Source organism: Ranitomeya variabilis, chromosome 4, assembly GCF_051348905.1.
Source record: "Ranitomeya variabilis isolate aRanVar5 chromosome 4, aRanVar5.hap1, whole genome shotgun sequence".
In the NCBI taxonomy this organism is placed as follows: domain Eukaryota; kingdom Metazoa; phylum Chordata; class Amphibia; order Anura; family Dendrobatidae; genus Ranitomeya; species Ranitomeya variabilis.
Genome location: NC_135235.1, coordinates 208,737,806 through 208,761,072, shown reverse-complemented (window position 1 = coordinate 208,761,072; position 23,267 = coordinate 208,737,806). Strand labels below are relative to the sequence as shown.

General features: G+C 42.6%; 1 long non-coding RNA gene across 1 annotated transcript in view; it reads left to right on the top strand.

Moving 5' to 3' along the window:
* The first annotated feature begins 5,401 nt into the window (after positions 1-5,401).
* The window catches only part of LOC143770309 (uncharacterized), a 46,044-nt gene continuing 28,178 nt past the window's right edge, over positions 5,402-23,267 (top strand). The window contains exon 1 of the long non-coding RNA XR_013214596.1: positions 5,402-5,521. This is a non-coding gene — a long non-coding RNA (uncharacterized LOC143770309). The remainder of the gene's footprint in view (positions 5,522-23,267) is intronic.

Here is a 23,267-nt window from a genome sequence, read left to right as displayed (position 1 = left end):
CGGGGGTCGTCTCTCTTCACCCAGTGGCAGTCCATCGCCACAAATCAATGGGTCCTCCGTACTATACGAGAGGGACTAAAAATAGAATTTGAGAGACCTCCCCCACAATATTTAAAAATAACCTCCCTACAAACTCCACATCTTCAAAACTCCCTACTAAGAGATCTACAAAACCTGCTCCAGTCAAATGTGATCTCTCAGGTACCAAAGCTGGAAGAGGGACATGGCCACTATTCACGTCTTTTTCTGGTAACAAAACAGTTGGGGAAAAACAGGATTATTATAAACCTAAAACCGTTGAACGAATCTGTCCGCTACAGAAGATTCAAGATGGAATCAATCAAATCATTGATTCCCCTCATAGGACAGAATTGGGTAATGGCGACGGTGGATCTGAGTGATGCGTACTACCATGTACCAATCCACCCAGAACACAGGAAGTTTCTCAGATTTGCAGTCTCACAGGGGCAGCAAATCAAACACTTCCAGTTCAACGTCCTACCCTTCGGCATCTCTTCAGCTCCGCGGGTTGTTACAAAAATCAAGGCAGAAGCCATGGTCTTCATACGTCGCCAGGGAATATGTATAGTCCCATACTTAGATGACTTCCTCATCATGGCACCATCTACTCCTTGTCTGGAGGCGGATGTGACAAAGACCCTGGAAATGTTAAGATCCTTGGGCTGGATCCCGAATCTGGAGAAATCAGAAATTTGTCCCTCCACGAGGAGAACATTTCTGGGGGTTATTCTGGACTCAAAAGGAAGAACATCATTTCTACTCAGAGATCGTCAGATTGACCTTGTCTAGAAAATAACCAAATTCAGGAACCAGCAAGTGCCTACCCTCAGGGAGTCTATGTCTGCTCTGGGTTCCCTAACCGCATGCATCCAAGCGGTTTCCTGGGCCCAGGCTCACACACGAACTCTACAGACCTACGTGCTCCTACATTCCAGGAAGCGACAGTTCCCCTTGACCCAGAAGATCTTTCTCCCCGGCCACGTTAAATCGGCCCTAAACTGGTGGTTGGATTACAAAAATCTTCAAAAGGGGGTGAGCTGGGACCAGCTTCCCCTGAAAACACTCCGCTCAGATGCCAGCAAACGGGGCAGGGGCGCAGTGGTGGATAGTTACCACTTCCAGGGACGATGGCCATCAAACAGCAGCAGTTCCTCAAACCTGCAGGAACTGAAAGCCGTGAAACAAGCTTTAAAAGCGTCATCTATGTTAATCCAAAATCACGTTCAAATTTATTCGGACACCATGACCACAGTGGCCTACCTACGACACCAGGGAGGAACAAGGTATGCCGGTCTAAAAGAGATAGCCGCAAGAATCTTCTTTCAGTCTTGGCAGTACATCTCAGAGGAGTAGACAATACTCAGGCGGACTATCTCAGCCGGAAAGACATACATCCGGGGTAGTGGTGCCTGGACCAAGCCGTGTTTTTGTCCCTAACCAACGTAGGCACGTTCCCCGGCTGCTTCTATTTGTGGTGCTAGGATTAGATATATGGTCAGCCCAGTTACCACTGCCCTATGAGCTGGTTTTTTGTGTTTGCAGACTTGGTATTATTTCCTGAGACCCTCTGCCATTGGGGCCATAACAGGGAGGGGTATTTAACCTCTTTGTGTTCCTGTCCCCTATTAGGGCGGGGAAGACAACCTCCGAAGTGGCTGTCGTGGAAGGTTCCTAGAAACCGAATTACTGGTAAGACTAATTATTTTTGTGTGACATATCTCTCTGATTTAAGGGCATAAAAATACAAAGTTTGAAAATTGCAAAATTTTTCGCCATATTTCCGTTTTTTGCATAAATAATAGCAAGTAATATCAAAGAAATGTTACCACTAATATGAAGTACAATATGTCACGAAAAAACATTCTCAGAATCAGCGGGATCCGTTAAAGCGCTCCAGAGTTCTAACCTCATAAAGTGACAGTGGTCAGAATTGTAAAAATTGGCTCGGTCATTAAGTACCAAATTGGCTGTCACCAAGGGGGTTAAACCAGAATATAAGACTCTGGGTAAGAAAAATTGAATGAATAAATGATAATACGTCAGAGATGGTACGGTCCGAAAGTGGGCGGTAAATGTTGGTAAAGAAATGCAGGAAGAAGGTGTGACGTCGGTGGTCACGTGACTTTTCCTGTATGTAAGGAAGGGTGGCCTTGTTTCCGCCGTGCGGGCCGTACATTGTGTGTGGTGGTTTGGGTGGATGATTGGGTTTACAGCTGTGGAGGAAACACGCTCAGGAGGAGCAGAAATTGGGGCCACAGTGAGAGAGGAGCATCAGGGGGTCAATCTATGTGACCAGGGATCAGTGGTGTTAGGGGGCCTCAAAGTGCAAATGTATGTGACCAGGGAAGATTGGGCAATAAAGGGGTGCAAGTGTATGGGACTGGGAGAAAGGGTAATAGCCCGGGGGTGCGATTATATGTGACTGATGGAGGGGGGCGCAAGATGCAAGTATATGAGACTGATGGAGAAGCTGCAATGTGCAAGTATATGAGACTGATGGAGAAGGGGCAATGGTGTGCCACAAGGTGCAAGTATATGTGATTGATGCAGAAGGGGCCGCAAGGTGCAAGTATATGTGACTGATGGAGAAAGGGCAGTGGGGGTGTTAGGATTCTCCCGCTGCGCAAGATAGATACCAAGCATTGCCTGGTGCTGTAGTCTCCCATTCAGCTCCAGCCGAGGCAGGTACTGCTTAGCACAGACGTCGGTCCCAGCGCCTTGCCCAGGCTCGTGGTATATGTTTGGTTACTGCTGGCTGTCCAGCCAAGTCTATGAGAACGAGTGATATTCTGGTTCAGTTCTGCGCTCCGGAGTCAGTCTAGAGATCACCTTTACTGAGCATGTCCGTGATGGGGCGTCTTCTCATTGGTGGTTGGGCATTAGCGGCTCTGGTGATGTGGTGGCTCCGGATAGGCCCACGGGCGTTGACACGGCCGGTTGGGCGTGAGTGTTTGGGGTGGAGCCTATGGTTTAAAAGGCTCTCACCGGCACACGCGGGCGCCCTAGTATCATTTATGTGTGCTGTTTGATTGGATACTGTACCACTCTTTGCACGTGACGCTCTATACACTGAGAGTTCTTGGGGTTAGGTCTGGGTAGCTTCCCCTTGGCTTAGCATCTGTTTCCCACATGTGTGCGGTTAGCACAGCTGAGTCATAGCAAGTCCAACCCTCAGGCTTCACCTCTCGGGGAAAGCGTTGGGCATTGCACCTAGCGTCACATTAGTTCTTTGGCTCTGCATCTGCTTCATTTTTGTGTGCTGGGTGCTCTGACTTCTGTGCACACTGTGTGGCGTTTAACACAGTGCGGTAATAGTATTCGCTCGCTGTTTAGTGCCGTCGTTGTTCACTAGCAGCAGCTATCCATCCCTGCACGGTGGACCCCGGGTTGCTATTGCACTTATTGCAATTATTATTAGTGCAATCTGCCAACCCTAACATGGGGGGCCCGCAAGGCGCAAGTGTATGTGACTGATGGAGAAGGGGCAATGGGTTTTCGCCTTCCTCTCAGTCTATACTGTCTTAAATAGGTTACCGTAAGTTATATCTCTTAATAAGCTGATTTACAAATAAGTAGCTTGGCAAAAAGTTATACAAACAATGTTAGGAAATTTTTATTTTTTTTTTCAGAAAAATACATTTTTAGCTTAAAAATATTAAACTGTATTAACCCCTTCCCCCCGGAGCTCTTTTTGGTTTTGCGTTTTCGTTTTTCGCTCCCCTCCTTCCCAGAGCGATAACTTTATTTTTTCCATCAATATGGCCAGGTGAGAGCTTTTTTTTTTTGCTGGACGAGTTGTACTTTTGAACAACACCATTGAGGTGAAATTGCAAAAAAAAGTGCAATCCCATACTTGTTTTTTGTTTGGCTTTTTTGCTAGGTTCACTAAATGCGAAAACTGACCTGCCATTATGATTCTTCAGGTCATTACGAGTTAATAGACACCAAACATATCTAGGTTGTTTTTTTTTCTAAGTGGTGAAAAAAAAATTCCAAATTTTGATTAAAAAAAAAAATGTGTGCAATTTTCCGATACCCGTAGCGTCTCCATTTTTCATGTTCTGGGGTTGAGTGAGGGCTTATTTTTTGTGTGCCGAGCTGATGTTTTTAATGATACCATTTTGGTGCAGATATGTTCTTTTGATTGCCCATTATTTCATTTTAATGCAATATTGCGGCTACCAAAAAAATGAAATTCTGACGTTTTGATTTTTTTTTTTATTGGTACGCTGGTACGCCATTTAGCGATCAGGTCAATCACCCCCTTTTTTTTTTTTTTTTTTTTGTTAATTGTATTATTTTGAATGGGGCGAAAGGGGGGTGATTTGTATATATATATATATATATATATATATATATATATATATATATATTATATATTTTAAAAAACTTTTTTTTAAATTTTGGCATGCTTCAATAGTCTCCATGGGAGGCTTGAGGCTAGAAGCTGCCACAACTCGATCGGCTCTGCCTCATAGAGGCGATGCTCAGATCAACCCTATGTAACAGAATTAGTGCACTGCTTTGAGCGCCGACCACAGGGTGGTGCTCACAGCAATCTGGCATCAACAACCATTGAGGTCTCCAGGAGACCTCTGCTTGTCATGCCAACGCACCGATGACCCCAGATCATGTGATGGGGGTTAGCGGTGCACATATTTCCAGCCAGATGTGCGCTTTAAATGCCGCTGTCAGAGTTTGACAGCAGCATTTAACTAGTTAATAGGCGCGGGGGTGGATCGCGATTCCGCCCAAGCCTATTTCGGGCACATCTCAGCGGCTTTGAGGTGGGCTCACCGCCGGAGCCCACCTCAAAGCAGGGCTTCTGAAGTCGGAAGTACTATGACGTCCAATGTCAGAAAGGAGTTATTACATTTATTTTTTAAATATCATTTCATTGCTCAAGTTCGGCATCAGCCATTGATCCTTGGAATTATTCTAACCGCCATGTTTTATTTGGGGTCAGGAAGGAATTTCCCCCTGATATGAGAATTGGCCTATTCCTCACTGGAGTTTTTCACCTTCCTCTAGATCAACACGGCCCATGAATAGGATTATTCTGATAAATGAATTTACATATATACATGATAGTAAAATTTATAATAACCCCCATCTATAAATGGAATCTCTATTTTGTCCCCTACGTCTTTGTCCTGGTCTTTATTTCATCGGACGTCCTTATGGTGAACGCTTGTCTTTTCTCCAGCATTATGGACCTTGATGAAGTCGTCCAGAATCCTATAAAATGTTCCCATACAAACGAGTCGGATGTAAAGCCCCAATGAAGGGATTTTCGGCTCTTTACCATCGTTTTGTTAGTGGGGTCCCTGATAAGTTGCATGAGTATTCAATGATTTTCTCTGATCTTAGTGAGCACCTGGCCGCAAGTGTTGAATTTCCCTTCAGCTCCTCTAAAGAAGAAACAAAGCATTACACATTGTGCACTGTAATCACCGGGCTGTCCATGGAAATCGTGGAAGTGTCAGGCCCTCCAGAGCAGGTGACGCTGTTTATAGGCCTTTTTACTCTGGATAATAGAGTAGAATGCTGATTTGGGTCCTATATTTTACATCATAATTTGGAAAATGTTTATTTTTCTAAATCGTATAAAACGTTTACTGGTTATATAATTAAAAATGAAGGTTTGCTGCAATGTATCAGTGTAGGTGAGAGTTCCAGTGAGGACAATATAGCTCACAAAGGATTAACCAAGAACATATTCACTACATTCAGGACAGTCTTGGCAAATCCAGGACCATCTCAGGTCCCAATTAAAGGGAATCTGTCACCTAATTTTACCCTATAAACTGCGGCCACCAGCATCAGGGGCTTATCTACAGCATTCTGTAATGCTGTAGATAAGCCCCCGATGTAACCTGAAAGATGAGAAATAAAGGTTAGATTATACTCACACAGGGGCGGTCCGGTCCGGTGGGCGTTGCGGTCAGGGGCCTCCTATCTTCTTACGATGTCGTCTTCTTCTTGTCTTCACGCTCCGGCGCAGGCGTACTTTGTCTGTCCTGTTGAGGGCAGAGCAAAATACTGCAGTGCGCAGGCGTCGGGAAAAGTCAGAGAGGCCCGGCGCCTGCGCACTGCAGTACTTTGCGCAGGAGCCGCGACAGAAGCAAGGAAGAGGACATCATCGCATGAAGATGGGAGGTGCCGGACCTGCGGCGCCCATCGGATCGCAGCGGGACATCCCCTGGGTGAGTATAATCTAACTTGTTTTTCTTATCTTTCAGGTTACATCGGGGGCTTAAGTACAGCATTACAGAATGCTGTAGATAAGCCCCTGATGGCGGTGGCCGCAGTTTATATGGCCAAAATTAGGTGACAGATTCCCTTTAACTTTTATGTGTAAAACCAAGTAGCGTATGGTGAAATTGGGGCATTACCTGCGTATACTGTACACACGCTAGTATCTGTTGTAAAGGTACAGCAAGGGGGGAGTATAAAATGCAAGCCTCATACTCCTACCAGGTATATAGGGTACAACCCAACCTACAGAAGTATATGTACTCCTTCACAACACCTTAAATTGAATATGTAAGAGAGTAAAAAGTAGTCTGTCAAGATCCGGACCGTATTTTGGGTTCTGTCTCTCCCCGGTCTGGTCATGTCAGGGGTTAACTTCCTGCCTCGTTTTGGTTTCAGTTCTGCTATTTTTCTACGCTGCAGGCGGTGTCATTTATACTTCCTGCCTATGGTGTGAGTAGCTGACTGTGGTGAAACCCTGATTTGTCCTGCTGCATTTAGCTGACTTTGCCTTTGTGTGTTCATTCCTCTCTTCCCGCCCCGACTCTGTGTTTTCCCTTTGTATCTGGATTCCCCGGTACTCTGACCTGACTCTGTCTCTTCTTTCTGGTACTTCTGCTTTGGACTGGTACTGACCTCTTGGCCCTCCTCTGACTCCGTGTGTGATTTTCCCCTTGGTACTATGCAACTCTTTGGTATCGATCCGGCTTGTTTGACTATTCTGCTGCCACCTGGTGGTAGCCTCGCTGCAGTTCTGCTGCTCTGCTCTGAACAGGATCTCAGTCCTCTCTCCACTCTGCTGCCACCTAGTGGAGTTTACATTTACCTGCAGAGCTGCAGCGTCACAGTCTGCCACCCTCTTACAAAAAATGAATCACACTGCTATATCCATCCTCAACTGCAGTTTGTCATGTCTGTCCAAGCCGCAGTGTTTCTCAACTCCGGTCCTCAAGACCCACCAACAGGTCAAGTTTTCAGGATCTCTTAGTATTGCACAGGTGATAGTTTCATCATCTGCTCCAGCATTAACTCCATCACCTATGGAAATCCTGAAAACATGGCCTGTTGGTGGGTCTTGAGGACTGGAGTTGAGAAACACTGGTCCAAGGTGAAGGAGACCATCCTACCATGGCAAGAGGAAGCAGCATTAGAGGAGCAAGGTACCACACAGCTGAAAGGAATATAGACTCTTATTCCTCTTGGTGAAAATTGTATCTGCCAAGGAGGAGAGAGGAGACAACCACATAAGGGGAGTCTGAAAGCAGAGGTCTGTGTGAGTGCCATGCCAGAGTCAGCTAGGAGAATGACACATGTGAGGGTTGGCAAAGCACCACACAAGATACTGGAGGAAACTTGCCAGAGGTGACCAGAAGTGAAACTGAAAAGCAATGAAAGGTTGTGACTAGGGTTGAGCGAAACGGGTCGTTCATTTTCATAAGTCGACGACTTTTGGCAAAGTCGGCGTCTCATGAAACCCGACCCGATCCCTGTGTGGGGTCGGCCATGCGGTACGCGATCTAGGCGCGAAAGTCGCGTTTCGTATGACGCGTTTAGCGCCATTTTTGCAGCCAATGAAGGAGCGGTAGAGTGCTGACGTAGGTGTTAGGGGGCGTACACAACAACAGGCATTTTTTTTCGCGTGCATTACAGCGATGTGCAAAGTGTAAAATGAGCGTTCTGGGAGCGATGTGGAAAATCAGCGTTTAGGGGGAGAGAGAGAGAGATTTAAAAAATAATATTAAAAAAATTTCTTCATTGGGTTTCGTGTTTCGGCCGAAACCCGACTTTTCACGGTGGTCGGCCGATTACACTCGACTCGACTTTTAAGACAGTCGGGTTTCACAAAACCCGACTCGACCCTAAAAAACTAAAGGTCGCTCAACCCTAGTTGTGACTAAGTGATACCGATCACTGCAGAGTGATGAAAGGGCAGCTGAGGAAAGTGCCAGCAAATTGTCCCTGGTATCAGCATAAGTGTAAACTTATTGTTCGGGCTCATACATGCGGGAAACTCGGATGAGTCTCGCACGTCAATACCCGGCACTCAGGAGCAGAGCATGCTGCTGCATGTATTGCTATGCGGCCGCACTCTCCGCTCCTGAGTACCGGGTGCAGTGCCGGGTATTGACTTGCAAGACTCATCCGAGTTTCTCATATTTGAGTATGAGCCCTTACAAGTATAAACTGACTGATCTCTGCAGAGTGATTAAAGAGCAGCTGAGGAAAGTGCCAGCAAATTGTCCTTGGTATCAGCATAAGTGTAAACTTATTGTTACAAGTGTAAGCTGACTGATCTATGCAGAGTAATGAAAATGCAGCTGAGGAAAGTGCCAGCAAATTGTCAATAGTATCAGCATAAGTGTAAAGTTATTGTTACAAGTGTAAGCTGACTGATCTCTGCAGAGTAATGAAAGTGCAGCTGAGGAAAGTGCCAGCAAATTGTCAATAGTATCAGCATAAGTGTAAAGTTATTGTTACAAGTGTAAGCTGACTGATCTCTGCAGAGTAATGAAAGTGCAGCTGAGGAAAGTGCCAGCAAATTGTCAATACTATCAGCACAAGTGTAAACTGACTACCGGTTTTAAAGTAACCTGTTGCTTTATGTAAGATTGTACCGCTAAAGCTTGTTGCCACCTTGTGAGTAAAGTTCTTCACCATCCAAATGAACCAACTCCATTACATCCTTCCATCCTCCATGAAAAAATGGATAAAAATCAAGTTCAGCATGCTGTTAAAAAGTTGTTTTTTTTTTGTATGCCCCAAAAAAAAGAATATCCAAATGAAGCCTACCACTCCGTCAATTTATTCATACATTTCTAGGGGGAGCAAAAAAGTAATGACACAATGCAAAAAAAAAAAGCTTCAGAATTTTTTTTATGGGGTATACAAGTACTTTCTAAAACAGACTTGTCAAGTAAGCAGATCTATATAAAAAAAAAATCATATGGGTAGATAAGATCCTGCTGTGATTAAAAACCGCCATAGGTTAGGTTCCATCGCCTTGTCGTTGGCTACTGGGCATACATGAATTGGCCAATTTAGTATTTTTGTTTCTTCCTATTTTCTAGGGCAGCAATGCAATTCAAAGGTGGTCTTTTGGCAATGTAATAAGTTGAAATATACCAATACAATAAACTTTTTCACTCGGTAACTGTTGGGTTCCCTTTCATGCCTTTATGTACACTCCCGCGTGACTAGCAATTGCCCGGCTTACATAAAAATAAAATTACACAGAATGTAAATGGGAGCATTGAGGGACAAATAAAGCTATGGAAAGAGAATGATAAGAGAAGGTTAAGCATATTTACATATTTTTATTTTTGTATATTGGTTAATTTTTTGCTCCAAAAATGACCTTTACCTCTGCTCTGTATCTGTCATAATGTATCTCTACAGCAGGTGGCGCTCTTATAACGCTAATACTACAGTATGTGGCGCTGATTTCTCAGTCCGGTAGCCGAGAAGGATATACTTGGCTATCTAAAAAAAAAAAAAAAAAAGTAGTCATGGCGTCGCCAACACCGATATCTAGTACATAATCATACTCATAAAGGGTTACATGTAACAATCGGTTTATTTGGTTTGCATTTTTTTCCATATTCTATTTTTGTGTCTATTTTATTTTTTTAAAGATTGTTTTTTTTCTTGCAATGTCTTTTATTTTGATTACAAATCATATGATTTGGCCAATTTTGACCATAACGACTTGTCCAATTTTTTACATTCTGACCCGTGTCAATTCGTGTGTTAATAACTCTGGAACACTTCAACATATCCCAGTGAGTTTCAGACTGTTTTTTTAGACGCATCGTACTTTATGATACTGTTAAATTTAGGTTGATATGTTTTGCGTTTATTTGTGAAAATATCAGAATTTTGGCGAAAATTTTGAAAAATTCCCAATCTTCAATTTTCATATCCTTAAACAAGTGAGTCATGCTGTACAAAATAATTCATAAATAACATTTGCCATTTGTAAACTTTGTCATTTTTCAAACTTCACTTTATTGTGTTAGGATGTTAGAGGGGTTAAAAGTTTAGCAGCAATTTTTCATTTTTTCAAAACATTTACAAAATTTGTTTCTTTAGGGACCGATTCAGATTTAATTGGACTTTGAGGGGCCTGTATATTGGAAAGGAAATTTTTTAACCCGTCAGGTTCTACACAAGAATTAATGAAAAGTGGAATGAACTTTTTTTTTTTTTTTTAAGTTTGACCTCTAAAATGTTGCTTTAGTCCCATTTTTTCTCTTTTACAAGGGATAGCATGACAAAATTGAGTGCAAAATGTGCTACCCAGTTTCTTCTGACCTTTCTAATACCCCACATGCGGTCAGAAACCTCTGTTTGGACAAACAGCAGGGCTCGGAAGGGAAGGAGCACCATTTAAATTTTGGAGCACAAATTTGGCCGAAATAGATTGCTGGCACCATGTCGCATTTGCAGAGCCCCTGATGTGCCTAAACAGCAGAAACCCCCCACCAGTGACCCCATTTTGGAAACTACACCCCACTAGGATTTTGTCCAGCATATAGCAAGGATTTTAAACTCGTAGATATTACACAGAAATTGATAACATTAGGTCATCATATTGAAACATTTCATTTTGTTCATGAAAATGTTGCTTTAGCCCCAAATTTTTCACTTTTGCAGAAGGTAACATGAAAAAGTGGACCCCACAGTTTGTTACCCAGTTTCGACTGAGCGTGGCAATGCTCCACATGTAGTCAAAAGTTCTGTGTTGGCGCATGGCAGGGTTTGGAAGGGAAGTGGTGACATTTGATATTGGGATTGCCTGGAATAGGTTGTCTTTTTTTGAAGAGCACCTGAGGTACCAAAACAGCATAAACCCCCTTTAAGTGACCCCATCTTGGAAACTAATCCCATCACGGAATTCTTCTAGGGCTGCGTTGTGCATTTTGGACCTATTACGTGCTCCACATAACTTTTTAAAATGTGGATATGAGAACGAAAATAGTTTTTTTCAAAGTAATATGCCCCAAATTTGTAATTTTCACAATGAATAATAGGACGAAACAGATCCCATAATATGTTACGCAATTTCACATGAACATGGTCAGATGTGGTCAAAAACCGCTATTCGGGCACATGGTAAAGATCGGATAGGAAGGAGCGCTACTTGGCTTTTAGAACGCAGATTCCGCTTGATCAGTGGGCGCAATTAAATGAGACCCCGAAATGCCAGAATAGAAGAAACCCCCCCCCCCCCAGGTAACCCCACAGTGGAAACTTCACTGCTTACGGATTTCATCTAGGGGTGTAGTGAGTATTTTGAACCCACAGGTGCTTCACAGAATTTTATAACAATGAGACATGGAAATATAACAGTGGTAAAAAAATGTACGGTATTTTTATTTGCTGCAAACTAGTTAGTACACAAGCGTTAATAGGTGAAACTGGACTCCACAATTTATTGAGCAATTTCTCCCGAACGTGGTGATGCCCCATATGTCGTCGGAAACTACTATTAAGCCACATGTTAAGGCTGATAAGGCAATAGCACTTTTTGGCTTTTGGACATTTGCAAAGCCCCGAAGGTGCCAGAATATGATGAAAAAGCGTAATTTCTGGTGGGTTTTTTTACTATTTTTTGCACGGTGTTCACCTTATGGATTCAACAAAATGACCATTTTATAGAGTGGGTCGTTCCGGACGCGGCGATACCAATTACTTGTATTTTTTCTGTTTATTTTTGCTTTAGCACAAAGGCTGCGTTTTTAGTGATGAAACGGCTTTTTGTGTTTTTTTGTGCGCTTTTTTGTGTTTTTTTACTTTATTACATATTTTATCTAACTTCTTTTTTCACTTTTTCAATAATTTCCATTGTGGGACATGTATGTTTTTTTTCAATTTGATCTCTGGTCTCCACTTCAGTGCTCGGGTGCATAAAACATTTCAATCAGCTTTTTTTTTTCTCTGCATTTTTGAGGGGAATCGAAAAAATTCAGTTCCGGAGTTTCGATTTTCTTTTTTTCTTTTTAATTTAAATTTACTGTTCACTTTATGGGATATATATTTATTATTTTATATAAGTTTAGGTAATGTACATTTCCTTATCAATATATTATTATTTTTTACATTTCGCTATTTAAATAATTTTTTTTATGTTTTTTTTTACACTTTTAATTAGTTCCCTCAGGGGACTTGTACTTGCGATTGCTTATTTGCCTATAAGATACACTGCAATAATATCCCTCAGCATATTGGTAATTTCATGTTCTCCATTGAAGCCTAGCCGTGGCGAGATCTAACATGGCAGACAAGGGGGCTTCCAGAAGACCCCCAGCTATTATAGCACCCTAAAATAAAGTTGCGACCTGGGCCAATGATCGTTAGAAGCTATGGCTGCCATTTTAAAGCCTTTTAAGCCTGTGTCAACACTTAACAGTGGCAGTTATAGTGACAGCAGCAGCTACGCTCAGTTGTCGGCTATGTAAAACAGCTGCCACCTGCTTCAGGCTCAGCTCCTCTAAGGCAGCCATCGCAAGGGCTTAAATCACGCGATTTCTAACGTGAAAGACACCACAGAAAACTTTCTGCGGCTTAACAAAATGGAGGACATCTATCAAAGCAGTCTGTGAGGAAAAACTGCCCTTTGTTACCCATAGCAACCAAACAGAGCGCAGCTTTCATTTCACTGGAGCTGTTTCAGAAATGAAAGGTGAACTCTGATTGGTCGCTGTGGGCAACAGAGTGTTTCGTAAATGAGGCCTAGTGCGTTTTTAGGCCCAGGAGAAAATATATATAATAGTAGGAAGTCCAAAATGTAGAGAGAACCATTTTTTGCTTTTTTTTTTTTTTTCAGCACTTTGTAGGAAATGGATGAATGTCGACACATCGATGAAGGAGGCGGAATTTTCCAGTGTTTTCTTTCAGCCATCCCCTGTACCAGGGCTCTTTATATCACTCTGGTACAAGGGTTGGGAGAGAGAAAGAGTGGACGGCTCATGGCGTGGAAATGGCCCAGCTTTTCACATACCTGTCAGAAAGGAGAAATCAGAAAAGACACTTAATAGTCGGCCAGCGCTAATGCTTTCCATAAATATGAATAAGCAGTGGGAGTGGTAATAAATTATTTCAGTCATTATTAATACATTGGCGATGTCATTCCCCCATGAAGCTAAAAGCCGCCGAGTATGACAGGAAATCTACATTGCATTAGTCGAATACAGTCACCTTATAAAATGTGAAATAGTCATCGCTGAGACAGAGCAGATCTCCCAAACCATTGCAAAGGCATCAAAAAATGTAATGTTACCACACGGGACGCAAAGAACCTACGTATGTTCATGTCAGCCACCATTTTTGTGTTCTGAAATCTGGTTTTGTGTCCACAGCTCCTATGCAGATCAGCATGTCTCCACGGTAACAGACAAAAAAAAAATCCATTGCAAATTTGACCACTGATTTGTAAAATCATCTACAAAATACCGCCCCGCACTGACGGTACGTCAACCCCTGACCTTTTCTACAACTGGTCCGTATGGTGGATCTGTCCACTATACGGACCAGTTGTAAAGTTTTAGCTCAAAATTGCTTACGTTTGTGCTAAGCGCCGCCCATACAAACAAGATTTACCAAAATAATCTATAAACAATAATACTAATTTATTACTGTTTTTATATTATTTATACAATTATGTCTCATGTAATGCATCAATGTTATTCTACAGAACTTTGCAGACGTAGATTTATTTCGCTCAATCCCCTTGATGAATGTGTTTATCACTCAGAAATAAGTCTAAAACTAGATGTATTTACAGACAAATTTGAAAATCTCTTTCAATTTTTCTTATTTTTCTTTATTACAGGGGCATTGTGATCATTCTAAGATCATGGAAAGAAAAGTATGAAATCTGCAAATGGGAGGGGACATGTGAAGTGTTTCCTGTCTGCACCGGGTCTTGTGGTTGTCATCAGGCTTCATAGTCACGGTTGATGGCCCCTGTGCTGATATTTGTTAAAAACCCTCCCAGTCCCCTTCCTAGCAGATATCCAGCCCGCACGGCGGTGACATGTGAGTGAATGTGTCGGCCAAATCTGTCATCTGTGTGCGGTTTGTTTCATGTTCATCTCCTCTCTCATTATGAGAAATGACTGGATGGAGCGTGCACTGGATGCTCCACATCACCCCACACCTGCTTACATGAGCGCTGGGATCACCTGGCTAGTTAATGGTTAATTGGACAGAAAAATCACTATAACAACCCCAAAAATTGCAGCAATGGAGCCCTGAGCTGGGAGTCCCCTGTATCACATCAATCGGAAAAGGGGCCGAGACTGTTCCTCTATTATGTTCAGAAAGTATTATGAGGACTGGGAATAAATAGGAATGAACCACTGGTAAATGTGAGCTGCCAAGTACCTCAATAAAACTGCAATGAACTGTGGAACTACAAAGCCCAGCATTCCCCTTTCCCTGATAAATCTATCACTACTCAAGTACAATAACGATCTGTTTGCAGTATATATTATCTATCTATGGTGTCTGTATCTGTGTGTTTATATATTTATATTTCTTTATTTTACTCACTTATATAGCACCATTAATTCCACAGCGCTTCACAGACATCATCACTATGTTATACTTAGAAACCACAAGTGATCAGGAGATTACTAGAAGATTCTTTCTTTCTTGTTCATTCTTTATTTCCTCCCTTCTCTCTTGCTCTCTTTTTCCCTCTCACTTTTTCTTTCACCTTTTTCTTTTTCTTTCTGTTTTTCTCTCTCGCGCTTTTCTTCATCTGTTTCTATCTTCCCTTCTTTCTTTTTTTCTTCCATTCTTTCTCTATTTTTTATCTCCTCTCTTTCTTTTTAATTTCTTTCTTTATCTTTTCTTTCTCTTTTTCTCCCTTTCTCTTTCTTTCTTTCTCCATCTCTTTCGTTGTCTTTTTCTCTCTCTCTATTTCTTTCTATACATTTTCTCTCCCTGTCTATTTCTCTCTCATTCTCCCTCTTTCTCCTTTTTTCTTTCTCTTTCTTTCCCTCTTTCTTTCTATTTGTCTCTATATTTTCTCTCCCTCTCTTTTTCTCACTCTTTTTCTCTCTCATTCTCCCTCTTTTTCTCCCTTTTTCTTTCTTGTTTTCCCTCTTCTCTCATTTTCTTTCTCCATCTCTTTTAATCTTTCTCCCCTTATTCTTTCCCTCTCTCTTTTCTCTCCCTCTTTTTCTCTCATTCTCTCTTTCTACCTTTCTCTTTCTCCATCCCTTTTGCTGTCTTTCTCTTTCTCTCTATTTCTTTGTATACATTTTCTCTCCCTTTTTCTTTCCCCTTTTTCTCTCCCTCTTTCTTTCTGTTTCTCTCTCAATTTTCTCTCCCTCTCGTTTTCTCTCATTCTCCCTCTTTTTCTTTCATTTTCTCTCACTTTCTTTCTCCATCTCTTTTCCTCTCCCTCTTCCTCTCCTTTTTCTTTCCCTTATATCTCTCCCTCTCTTTCTCTACTTTTTCTTTTCCCCTTTTCTATCCCCTCGCTCTATTTCTCTTTCTCTATTTTCTCTCTCCCTCTCTTTTCTCCCTTTTTCTTTCCCTCTTCCCCCTCCCTCTCTTTCTTTCTTTTTTTCTCTATTTCTCTGTCTTTTATCGATCTTTCTCTTGCTTTCTTAATCCTTTCTAATTATTGATTACATGTAATTAATATCAGTGATATTAAATATCTGCATCTAAACATAAAATATATGACAGTCAAATAATATCTTACCTGTATATGGATGAGTTTGCCCCCTTGTACTGTGATATGTGAACCTGTATGATAAAGTCTCCAAATAAAAACACACATGATCCCTCCCCGAGCTATCTAAGGCTGCCATGCAACCAATCAGGAAGCGGAGTCTTATGATGGCAGGAAACGATAGATCTGGGGCTTCCTGCAGTAAAGGAAGTATAGGCTGAGGGAAGTGAAGTCACCACTAACAAAATAAGGCAGCTGTTTACTCCGACAATCAAATACTAAGAGCATAAACAGGAAGAGGAGTTATAGGAGGGGAGGGCGGAGGTCACGGCGTAAGGGTGTGTGAAAGGGAGTCGTAAGAGAAAAGTTCACCTTGGTATTGATTCCACAAGTTTCACTCTGATGCCCTTTCATGTGGTTTCACCTCAAAGACCTGGGTTACTACAATGATGGTTACCGTTACATAGTAGGGTGAGGTTCTCATACTCAGGTTTCACTTCCATGTATTCTACTGATCAAATCCATCTGTGAAAGTTATCTACCTTCCAGGGAGCTCGAGACCATAAACCGTAATCGAAGGGAACTGAGATTGGTCAAAAAACAACGAGCCATCAGAAATGATAGAAATAATATGTATAGCAAGGTGTGAACAATTGCCCAGTTTAGAAAACCCTCATTTAATGTATTCAATTTGGAGTTAATAGAAGAGGGGACCTCTTGATCAGAATTTTCCACTGTTGGACAAAGAGAGCAGTGAGAAAGAGCGTCTCTCTCTGGAGGACTTCACCTATTCTGGATTCCACAGGGAACCAATTCATGTGAATGGACATTGTGTAATGCGTAAAAGGATATTCCAAAAATTTTAAAAAAATTGATCCCAACAGTTGGACTCAAGCGATACTGAGAGGTCCATCTTCAATTCAGCAGAGGTGCACATTTTCGGTCTCATAACAGTCACAAAAATCATCAAATCCATCAATGACCACACATATCCTTCAAGAATGTTAGGATGTAGGTGTTGATGCGTTTGTTTAGGATCATGATCCTCATTGGTCATGTTTTTATGTTCAAAATTATCACATAACTAATTGCATGGTGTATTTGTGTATATGCTATCAATACTTTCAGAAATCCATTTGATGTGAAATCTCCATCTCAAATATAACAAGTCCCAACAAGGCTGAACGATGGTCGGCCGCTCCTTCGGCTTGCAGCTATCTCATACGTAGGATCTCTACTGACTCTATCATACACAGCACTCCTGCATTCTCTCTGAACTCATCTGACGGCGGCTATTCTCTCCAAGATCAAAGGATCAGCAGTCCGCAATCGGACATGCCAGATCTTTTAGACACATTAGACTAAAATCGGCAGAACCAGCCAATATCAATTGGCTAAGTTGACAGTCTAATGTCTATGGGGCGCCCAACTCTCCACTGGCAAATTATGTCATGGGAGATAAGGATTTGGCATGTCTGATTTTGGACTGCCAATCTTTTTGCTCTATAAGAGATAAGCCTCAGCTAGAGAAGTCTGGCAGCGGCTCTCTCATAGAGAACACAGCAGCACTCGGCAGAGTCAGCCAAGACTGCTGTGAATATTCGGCAGAGCCATCGTTCAGCCGATAGCAAGGTAAAATGTATGGGGGCTTTAAGGCCAACCTGTATTCCTTTGGAAGAATCTGATGCCCAAAAGCTGCCTCATGAGAATGGTGAATCCATACTGTATGTAATGTTTTGGTGTACATTTAATGGGTTTTCTCAAAATCAACACTTACTACCTATCCACAGGGATGGTGGAAAGTGTCATCATCGTGGCTCTCTCCGCTGGGTCGCCCATTGATCATGAGAGTAGATGAGCTGCGATTTCGATTTTTTAAAATTGTTTATTTAAACCAAACTGTGACCCCCATTTGAATGGAAAAGTGATCACGCATGCCTCTTTGGGAGTTACAACCTTCGAGACTCCCAGGGATTCAATCTTAACAGGGGTCTTCAGCTCCATCCATGGGCAGACTGAATGGCCATGCAATTATTCTTTGAGAGTGTCACTTAATTTAGTTTTTGACTAGTTCGTCACCTTGTTGGAAATGGGATCAGAGGACACTCATCCTATCAGTTGGGGATGGTCTCAGTCTGATTTGTGTAATTTTGGTTTCTTTAGAAAACCCCATTCTGTATGTAACCCAATGATCAGCTGCAATCAGTGTTGAAACCTTAGAGTAAGTGTTCAGTTCTACTGAACACTTCACCACAGGAGAAATCAGGCATTACACATTGCGTACTAAAAGATGAGGCATGTTGAAAATCATCATGCCGACCCTTCTTTTCCTCGACATCTGTCGTTCGTTGAGAATCAAGACGCTACCAAACATATCAGGTAGTCAACCAGTCCGGACAAAATTGGCAAGTCGGCAGATATTCATCATGTGCATTGCCACTTATTCCCAGTGTAATGTATACGTAGTTGTCAATCAGCATCTTCTACCAATGAAATAATTCAGAAATGTGTTAAGAATTAATATTCAAACTTTTGTCTTATAATAGCAGATAATTTCCCGATTTAGGGGTGTAAGGAGGCCTCATAATATACACCGGTGGTCTTCAAGAAGTTGTGTTGTTGTGAACAGCGCTTCCCTCCCCACCCAGGGAAATTCCTATCATCATTGACCAAACATTTAGTTTCCTGGATGTTTCCTCTGTTGCTTTCATTTTAGGCTTTTTTTTGTGTGAAATGTTTGAAGTTTTCTGTTTTGAGAGTGGTGAGGGAACAGTCCAGACCTACTGGAACATGCTGCACTGAATGAGGAATCAACAATGCAAAGATTGTAGCATGTAATAATATCTATGTAATACAGGTGACTGGATGCAACACACAGATAACGCAGGGCAGGAATGGTCAGTGAATGATAGAATTCTGTTATAAAACAATGGTAATTTACAGTAATTGTAACAGTTACTAAAGGCAACTCAACAATGAACCATATAACGATAAGGATAAAATGGTAACGAAAGTTTTTCACTATGTAATATTAAAGTTCTCTTCACAAAGGTGGTACGCCCAGTCACGGGAGTCACCACGTAGGTTCTCTCCTTAACTCTGGTCCTAACGGGGGTCACCTGGTTTCTCAGCTAGGCAGCAAGTCTTTCTGACAGTCTATTAAGGCGCATTGAGCTTCCTACACACCAACCGGTCTCCTCCCAACCAGTTGTCCTGATCCCGGCCGGCCCCGGTACCATAGGTTAAAACTGGAAGTGACAGCCCTGCTCACTCATGTTGTTCTTCTGCAATCGCAGGCGTGCCTCTCTCATCGCCATCTCGTCTCGGAACTTCGCTTCTTGACCTTCGGCGAATGTCTCCTGGGCCTGGAGTGGAAAGGACTGGGCCTGTGCTCTTGACAAGTGACTTCTGGCCACTGAGCCATGACTGGCTTAAGGTGCACATCCTGGTCTTGACCGGTGTAGTCAGAACTCTGGATCTTTCTGGACGTAGCCTGAACCTTATCCAGCAGTGACCGGCACCCTGGTGGCGCAGACTTCCCGCTGAAGCCTTTCACGCTGGCCTCAGCGCCATTCGAGGTCCGCATCTGCTCCTTTCTCTTCTTTGGCACCAACTCTCTCTGCCGTTTGGCATGCAGGGCCTTTATATCCCGGAACTCTGTTCTGCGAGTCACTTGACCAAGTCCAGCACATGAAGGTACTCCCCTTACAATTCTTCCAGTGTAGATTGGTTCCACCTGATTGCGCCCGACCAACAGAAGGCAGTCTTTCCTCACTATGGTCACATCCTGCAAGGGCTCTTCAGGGGTATCACTGCTTTCTTTTACATATAGATCACATAAAAAAAATGGAGATTGCCTGCTCTAAGGGCCCCTCGTAGATCAATCATTCGGCCGACAGCTATCTCTCTTGACTCCTAATACACTGGAATGCTAAACTTGACTGAGTGCTCCTGTGTTCTCTACGAGAGAGACTCCTCCGGAGACAACGAATCTTCAGAAAAACAAAAAGAACGGCTGTAGAAATTCCAATAACTGGATCCTTCTCTACCCCAAATCATGTTGGGGCATCCATTAGATCATCAGTGGATGCCAACAAAATTGGTGGCTTTGGACAACTTTTGCTTAAGTGTCTGAGGGCCTTTAAGACAGACCTTCAATATCATATTGGTGGTCTGATTCTCAGCAACCGTTGAAATCAGCTATTTGACGAGGCTGGAGCCGGTGGTGACCTCATTATACAGCCGGCATCTGCCTCTAATAGCAGCGACCAGAGATGGCTCTGATCACTGCTGTGTAACCACTTATCAATCTTTTTTTAAGAGACTTTTATATGGTTCCAATGTGAGTGCATGCATGATATATTACCAGCATGAGTGCAGGTTCAAGTCCCCTACAAAGACTAAAAAAATAAGTAAAAGTTTATTGAAAAAAAGTTTTAAAAATAATGTATAAAAGTTTTCATCCCAATCCAAAAATAAATTGAAAAAAGTAGCATATTTGGTAATGCCGCATCTAAAAATATGAAATTCCGCAAAAAAAAGTTAAATCAACTGAATTGGCGTTTTTCTATCATTTTGCATCCTCCCCCCCCCCCCTCAAAAAAAAAAAAATCAATCGGAATAATAAGAGATAAAAATATTTTACGTGCCCCAAAATGGAACTGATTAAAATCACAGCTTGCCATGCAAAAAAAAGTGCAGAATTTTTTTATTTATTAATTTTTTTACAAAGTTTAGATTTTTTTTCCCCATTTTTCAGGACAGTTTGTGGGGCAACGAATGGTGTTATTCAAAACCATAAGTCATCCTGCAAAAAGATGGCTGTGTCGCCGGAAAACTTAAATAGTGATGTCTCTTGGAAGATGGGGAGTAAAAAAAATAATAGTGCAGTTTCGCCCGAAAATTAATTGTCATCAAGGAGTTATTGAGCCTTGCCATATGGTCAAGGATATAAACCAAAGTAGAGTGTCCTCCAAATAAAAGGGGTAAAGCTGTGCATGTCGTACAAATATACTATGCGTTTGTCCAGTTTGACTCTAAGGGTATGTGTCCACGTTCAGGATTGCATCAGGATTTGGTCAGGATTTTTCATCAGTATTTGTAAGCCAAAGCCAGAAGTGGAACAATTAGAGGAAAAGTATAACAAACATATGCACCACTTTTGCATTTATCACCCACTCCTGGTTTTGGCTTACAAATACTGATGAAAAATCCTGACCAAATCCTGATGCAATCCTGAACGTGGACACATACCCTGCAAAATTGTAAGATATCGGTTGGGTTTCCTCCTTGTGCTTATTCAGGTGGGGCAGAGATTTCACATCCTGCAGTGACAAGTGTCGGGAGTGGCATCAGTAAGGGTATGTGTCCACGTTCAGGAAACGCTGCGTTTTTGACGCTGCGTTTTTCCGCAGCGTCAAAAACGCAGCGTCCAGATGTTACAGCATAGTGGAGGGGATTTCATGAAATCCCGACTCCACTATGCGTTAAAAAACGCATGCGTTTTTGCCGCGAAAACGCACATGCGGTGCGTTTACTCAAAACGCAGCATGTTGCTACAATGAGCAAAACACGCAGGCACACCGCAGGTGACCTGCCAGTGACCTCAGGTGCAGTTTTGGTCAGGATTTTACTTGCATAAAATCCTGACCAAAGCCTGAAGCAAACCTGAACGTGGACACATACCCTCAGGGTATGTGTCCACGTTCAGGATTGCATCAGGATTTGGTCAGGATTTTCCATCAGTATTTGTAAGCCAAAACCAGGAGTGGAACAATTAGAGGAAAAGTATAATAGAAACACATGCACCAATTCTGTATTTATCACCCACTCCTGGTTTTGGCTTACAAATACTGACGTAAAATCCTGACCAAATCCTGATGCAATCCTGAACGTGGACACATACCCTTAGGGTATGTTTCCACGGTCAGGAAACGCTGCTTGTTTGACGCTGCGCAGAGCTGCAGCGTCAAACAAGCAGCGTCCAGATGTTCCAGCATAGTGGAGGGGATTTTATGAAATCCCGTCTCCACTATGCGTGGAAACCCGCACGCGGCGGCCCTGCGACTCCGGACATGCTGCGCGTCTGTTCAGATCGCAGCATGTCCGTACACCTTGCGGGGACGCAGCGTCCCCGCAAGGCATATCACAGGGCGCTATGGGAGAGAGCGATCATCCCGGATGTGAAGAGTTAACACATCCGGCATGATCGCGTCCCAGAAAGGGGGCGGGGCTTAGCGCCGAGCGGCTTCGCCGCTGCGGCGATACCGCCAGCCATCCTGAACGTGGAGACATAGCCTTAGGGTATGTGCACACGTCAGGATTTCTTGCAGAAATTTTCCTGACAAAATCCGCATATTTCTGCCAGAAATCCGCATGCGGGTTTTTTTTTTTGCGTTTTTTACGCGTTTTTTATGCGGATTTTTTGCGTTTTTTTCCTGACACTCCAATTTAATGGGAAATCCGCAAAAATAATGAACATGTTGCTTTTTTTCCGCAAAAAAAATGCATGTGCACAAAAAATGCGGAATGCATTCTAAATGATAGGATGTATAATGTATGCGTTTTTATGCGGAATAGCGTTTTTATCGGGGAAACCCGCAAAAAAAGCGCAAAAATTCCTGAAGAAATCCTGATGTGTGCACATACCCTAAGTTAGATTTCTGTCACTCCACATCAGACCAGTATGGCTGCTGAAGAATGGATTTGGCTTTGGGAACAACAACATTGATTTCACTGTTGAGCAGCACCTTTCCGGGACAGTAAAGCTGAGACTTGTGGGTTTCAGGGTGGGGTCACTTTCTTTTGTAATGTGAGATCAATGTAGAATGGTGCACACATCTCTAAACATAGCTAGAAAGATAAGTATTCTATGACTTGCATATACTTTCCAATTTTTGGCAAAATTTGTAATCTTCAAATACACTATATGCACAAAAGGATGGAGATGCCACACATCAGTCCAACAGAACATCACACCTATGAGGACCACTCATTCTAAATCCATAGACATTAATATATAGCTGGTTCCCCCTTTACAGGTATAACAGCTCGCGATCTGGGAGGGTCTTCTATAAGATTTTTGAATGGTCTATGTGAATTTTTGCCCCTTCATCCAGATGAGCAATGGTGAGGTCAGACCCTGATGTTGGGAAGAGGTCGGGCTCACAATCTCTGGTCTAGGTGATGGATGGGGTTGAGGTCTGGGCTCTGGTCGGCCAATCATGGTCATGTTCTTCCCACCATGTCTGTACGGAGCTTGTGTGCTAGGCTCAGTCATGGGGAACAGAAAAGGGTCTTCACC